Source organism: Macrobrachium nipponense, chromosome 17 (assembly GCF_015104395.2).
Source record: "Macrobrachium nipponense isolate FS-2020 chromosome 17, ASM1510439v2, whole genome shotgun sequence".
Classification (NCBI taxonomy): domain Eukaryota; kingdom Metazoa; phylum Arthropoda; class Malacostraca; order Decapoda; family Palaemonidae; genus Macrobrachium; species Macrobrachium nipponense.
In genome coordinates, this window is record NC_087210.1 from 85,315,528 (window position 1) to 85,322,067 (window position 6,540).

Sequence of the window (6,540 nt, forward strand, 5' to 3'; positions counted from 1 at the left end):
GGCCGACTAGATTAGGTTAGGCTGCGTTCCTTTAAGCCCCATAGCAATTTAATAAGTTAATCGAGAGGATCTGGTCGAATAAAAATTTTACAAGTAATTTGTATTTTTCCTAGGATACAACTCTTGTGCAAGGTAGGCTTTGGCTAAAAGAATTTTTTTTTTTTTACTTTTTGTAGCTGTGTATAGCAACCAACAATAATATTATGATTATTATTATTATTATTGATCTTCCCTATGAACATCAGAACTGAAGACAAAAGAGAAGCATCTGAACTTTGGAAGATTTAATGGATAACTTACCTAAAGTCTGTTTCTCCATTTATCATCCACTTTTCCAAATGTACAAATAGTACCTACTGTAATGGGATACATATCACATTCTGACATATACTCAGTTAATAATGCAATACCAATCATCCTATAACATGCAACACTTTTCATCAAGTCAAATTTTCCCGTACTGACTTGATAAGTAGTCTCTTACATTATATACGTAATAGCAAACTAGTAACCAGTACATATTGCCAATTACAAGTCAAAGCATGATAGGTGTATATGATGCAGTACAGGTGAGATAATTTAAGAAATTCCCAAGGGGCTTGTATTAAACATAATGTCCTACAGTGTTTTCCATAGAATTACCATTCATATGGTTAATGTGTTAAGTACTGATGCTCAGAAGCAGGACTTATAATAATCATATATTATGAAGCACAAATGTGATATTCTACAGCACTGCTGTTGATATAAAACAATTATAATTACACACCGATAACACTGAGTTACATTATAAAGATCATAAATCACAGCAAGTCTACAACTTGAAAGTCAGATGTCTTATAAAAGTTACTGTACATAAGTAATGGAAAAGCTGACATTATTTTACTTTAAACCTATTGTATACTGGACATGAAAATAGGGTAAGGACTGGGTACTTCAGGTTACGTTAGGTTGGTTAGGTCATTTTTGAATGGAATGAACATCAGAAGTGCTCAGAGCACATATTAAAAAAAAGGAAAATTATATTTGAAAGTTTAATACGTATAGGATAATAGTTTGAAGTAAAATTTTACTATAAAGTTTACATATATGATGAATATAAAAAAGTGAAAACAACTTCAACCAAAGATTGTTTCGGTTTTCACAGTGACTCTCCCATAAATGGTTGAAAACGGAAATGGAGAAGGAGGAGGGGGGAACAAAAGGGTGGTTTGCACCAACAGTAGCATAATGGCCGGAACTGAGTAAAACTGAAGACTACTATTGTGTCCTTCTGGTTTGGTACCAACCTATTTAAGAGAAAATGAGTGGTGTGTTCTGTACCATCCCCTAAATAGAGATGGTAAAGTACCAGCCCCTAAATAAGATGGTAAATACCATAAGTACATATAAATAAAAGACAAACATACATAAAAAACAAAACGGTAATTTTAAGCCCTCATTTCGCCGTAAAGTAGACGATGGCAGTTGACATTTTCCTACGTTATTTTACTTACTGAACAAGAATTTAAAGTAATATTTATTCGGATGACTCTAATTAACCCCCAGGGGCCAGTACTAAACACGGTGAAATACACTGGACGCCCCAATCCCTAGTGGATGTCGTATTCGCGGTTATATACGTTTCTTGCAGGGTAATTCTAAAGAATAGTTCCGCACAGACCGCAATCGTAACCGCGGATACAACATCCACTAGGGATTGAGGCATCCAATGTATTTCGCCGTGTTTAGTACTGGCCCCTGGGGGATAATTACAGTCGTCCGAATAAATATTACTTTAAATTCTTGTTCAGTAAGTAAAATAACGTAGGAAAACGTCAACTGCCATAGTCTACTTTACCGCGGAATGAGGGCTTAGAATTACCAACAAAATAAAAGCGGCTAAGTGCTCCAGCTGGTGACTGGCATTAAGCAGGTCATGCCAGTCTTCAATTTTACCAAATGTAAAAAATACAAGATGTCAAGTATAAAAAAATATATACCTATTTCCTGAATTTAGATCAAAATCAAAGTGCCTTATCATAATATTACCATTTAGCTACCAACAAAATTACATTTAAAATCATACGTTAGGGTCTGGGCTACTGTAGACCAACCACTTTAGAAATCCCATTGTAGGACAGGCTACATCACCCCTACATGTTTACTGAAAACTAATGTAGCCTATTGCCTAGCCTATAGTAGTAGACTAGGCCTTTTACCATAAAAAATAACCTGATATAAACAACCTTACAATATGCTTCTGATATTGTAGACCTACCAATTCAGAAATCCCAATGTAGGATAGGCTAACAAAATAGGCTAAGCGATTAGCACAAACAATAATGGCCAAGAAACGCTAGAAAAACCGTCAGTATTAGGCCTCTGAATCCTGTTCTTCAAGTTTAAATTAATTCTATAGACCTACTACTATAGTTAAAAGCCCATAGAAAGAAGGATGCGTAGGCCTATTGGGTACGGGTTACAAAACAAATAAATTCCGTTAAATAAATCCAGCTTCCCAAATAGGATTGTCAAGTGTTAATTAACCATTTTAAGACTTGCTCACAGGCCTATAATTAGCGACGACCGTCTAGGCCTACCCTAAAATAATGACCCCATACTTTCTCAATAGCCTTGACGGTAGGCCTTAGTGAGGCTAACTAAAACCTACTGATTAAACAGCATATATAATTTTTAAGGCGTTAATATTTAACACACGTTAAAACTGAAGGTTAAATCATTCGATATTAATTTACCACAGTCTTTCAAAAAATACCTGGAGGGCTCTCCTGGCGAAAACTTTCTCGGCAGCGGAAATCGTCCGGCTTAGTACGGTCGCCATATTGCTCAGAATAACATTGCTTCTTCTTCTTCCTAGAAGAGCGTCGTAGCCTCGGTCTTCCGGTTAAAATTCTCAACATATCTTATTTCTTTCTTGTTTTTTCAATTTTTAATGATGCATTTTCATGATTCACAATGCCTGGCTTCACCATTACCGTTTTTTTTAGTTCATTGTACAAGAATTCCTGAGTGAATTTGCCTTATAAGATTTGTTTTTAGAAGAAATCGTCCTGGGAGATGTGACCACTGAGTCTTCAAGTTAAAATTCTCCCCTGATCTTCTGTTCTGTTGCTCTTTTCTAAGGATGAATTTTCATGAATCACAAATACCTAGCTTCATATTGGATGATTTTACTTTATTACACAAGAATTCCCCGGAGAATCAGCCTTGGTGAGATTAGATTTAGTAAAGTTAAATGCTGAGATGACAAAAGACCTTGCGGTTTGAGCAATTTAACATTTTTAATAGTTATACTTGTTAATTCATGCTGCGTAATCCTAATATGACCGTAGTTCGACGATTAAGCTTCACAAGTTTCACAATACATCCTGTCATGGGATCTATTCTCTTTGCTAGAGGTATACCTTTAAAGGTAGTCCGGTTGCCAAGCTTAGTAAGATTATCATAGATTTTCCTTTTTCCTTATGTGACAAGTGACCTGTGTCTAAGGGTGCAGCGTCTATCCTTGGATTGGTTAAGTAAGAATACACTTAGTTTGTAACGGAAACTACGCCTTGTGTATGCTACGGTTGCGTCAACGAAGACGTGTTGGGTTATCATAAAATAAAAAGCATGTTTGGGGTGCATGAGTGTGTTTGTATATACAGCATATATACTATATGTGTGTGTACCTAATTACCTTTGCTCTTTTGTAATTTTAAGTTCTAATGCAAGATCATGATCTCCAGGCTTAATTCTCTAAGGAAAATAATTAGTCCATTTTGCCACAAGCGTTGCTCTGAAAGTCGACCGCGTAGTTAAGCAAAGCTCATTAAATTGATCTTTTCATGTCTGTCATTATAGAGCAATCTTTATTCACTGCGTTACTTATTTGTTCCTTTATTAATTTCCATAGATTATAAAACTGTTCTCTTGGTTCTCTCTCTCTATATACATTATAATCGGATCTCAGTACAACCATGTGATTAATACTATACTAATACCTATACTTTCTTCTCTCTCTCTCTCTCTCTCTCTCTCTCTCTCTCTAACACACACACACACACACACACACACACACACACACACACACCTAAATAAGCGTTTTACGTTTTATCTTTGAACATTTCACAACTCCAAACTCGCTTTTGGAAAATTTGGCGCGAGATAACTTTAGTGTTCTAAATTTCGGGAAATAAATGTGTTTTTCAAGTTAAGCTTAAAGGTCCCGTTTTCGCTGTGTGGATAAAGTATACCCAAGTATAGATCACTCGTTATGGCCGAGCGTAGCGAAAACGTCCGCGTCTGCGTCAAACCTCCACAATGCTCGGATGTCTGATCTGATGCGTACTTTAACGGTTACGTTTGCTTTTGAAATTAGTAAAAACAGGCCGTTTTTTTTTTATTACTGAAGGAAATTCAGTGGACAGTTCACTGAAGAATTTGTTTGATGGCGGAGAAATACATTTGATTTAAAGTATATATATATATATCTAATAAAAGGAGCCCATAAAAACACAAAATGTAGAGAGAAAAGTACTATATTTCAGAGACTGCTGTCTCTCTCTTCAGGTATATGAATGAGAAAAGTTTACAGAGAAGGTGGTATTTATACCAAGAGATTCGTCCACAAGTAAGCCAATTTAGGTCACCCCCGCTGATAATCTTCCTTTAATCTTCTTAAGCGTTGGTTGAATGAACACTGCGTCGACGATGTCTGATGTCCAATTCCCTTTTGAGATGTTCATTACCTGCTTCTCTTTTATTAAAAGGCCGATTCCATCATTTGACTCTTGTACCGGCAGTTGCTGCTATAAATTACACGTGACATATTCCATTTATTCTATGGTTATGTTCATTTATATGATTGAAAATAGCCGAGTTCTGTTGTCCATACCTAACTGACCGTTTGTGTTGTAATAATCTCTGGGGAAGTGATTTACCTGTAAATCCGATGTAAGATTGGTCACAGTCCTGGCATGGGATCTCATATACCCCCGAGTCTTTGGCGATGTCTTTTGTTGGACGTTAATCAGGGATTTGGCTAAGGTATTTGGGTAGGTAAATGCAAAAGGGTTGGATTTCCCAAGGGTGTGAGTAACTCTCTTAATCGTCTCCAGGTGGGGAATTTTTATTTTATTGTTGTTGGGTGTCTCTGGTCTTGTCTTTTAGGGGGTCGGTAGAAAATTACGTTTGCTTTTTGAATTGCTTTCTCATTATATGGTCAGGATACTTTAAAGATGAGAGTTGCTTGCGAATTAGTTCAAATTCTTTTTCCAGGAAATCTGGGGAACAAATTCGTAAGGCTCTTAAGAATAGGTTGCTAGCTAGACTTATCTTGATAGTATTTGTCATGATAGCTAAAGTAGTGAATATATGAAAGTGAGAACGTTGGTTTTCTGTATATGGTAAATTTGTATTCTGTCGTGTCTCTGATTATTAAAACATCAAGAAAAGGAATTTTGTTGTCTGTTTCCCATTCAACTTTAAATTTGATGCTGGGCACTAATGCGTTTAATTTTGAGAGGAATTCATTAAAATTACCCCACTTATTATCCCAAAATGTTAGTATGTCATCCACGTATCTCATCCACAGCATGTTTTTGGGTTTTATTGCATTTATTACTGTAGTTTCAAAGTATTCATGTACAGATTGGCTAAAAATAGGACTTAAAGGACTACCCATACTACACCCGAATTTTTGCTTGTAGAATGATTCCCCCGAATGAAAATACGTTATTAGATGCACATAATTCAACTAACTTTATTATTTTGTCAAGTGCCAAAGGGAAATGATCTGAATATGGGGGATAATTTTTCCCTTAAAAACTGAAGAACGTCCTGTACTGGTACTTTTGTGAATAGGGAGTCTACGTCAAGGCTTAAAAGTTTTATGTTGTGAAGTGGTATATGTGCTTCTCTGAATTTGTGACAAAAGTCTTCCGAATGTTTGATGTGACTGGGAGAAAAAGTGCCTAAAAAAGGAAAAAAGAAAGGAGGCCAGCTAACCATTTAGAAATTTTGTAATTGAAAGCTCCGGCGCATGAAACGATGGGTCTGAATGGAAGATTGTCTTTGTGAGTTTTGGGAAGACCATAAAAGTAGGGTAATTTAGGATTAATTACTTTAAATTTCTCTAATAGTTCAATACTCTTTTTTTGTCTTGGCCAATTAATCTTACTTTCCCGACAAAAAATTCTGTGGGAACGTTCTGGAGGGGATTTTTGGGCGTCAGTTTTTCGTAAGTATTTGTGTCGCTAAGGAGCTGGTTGATTTTGTCGAGGTAGAAGTCTTTCTCCATTATTACAATTTTGCCGTCTTTGTCGGATCTACTTATTATAACATCTAACTTTTTTAGCGAGTGGATGGCTATCATGAATCTGCGGGGAACAGGATATTTCTTATGAAGGTCAGTTAAGCATTTAGTAACACTCCTTTTAAACATATCTCTTCACGGCTGTAGTTTTTGTCAGATATGAATTTATCAAAAGCCACTATGAAGTCTAGGTTGTTTTTGCGGTCTGGCATTAGGGCAAAGGATAAAGCCTAAATTTAAAA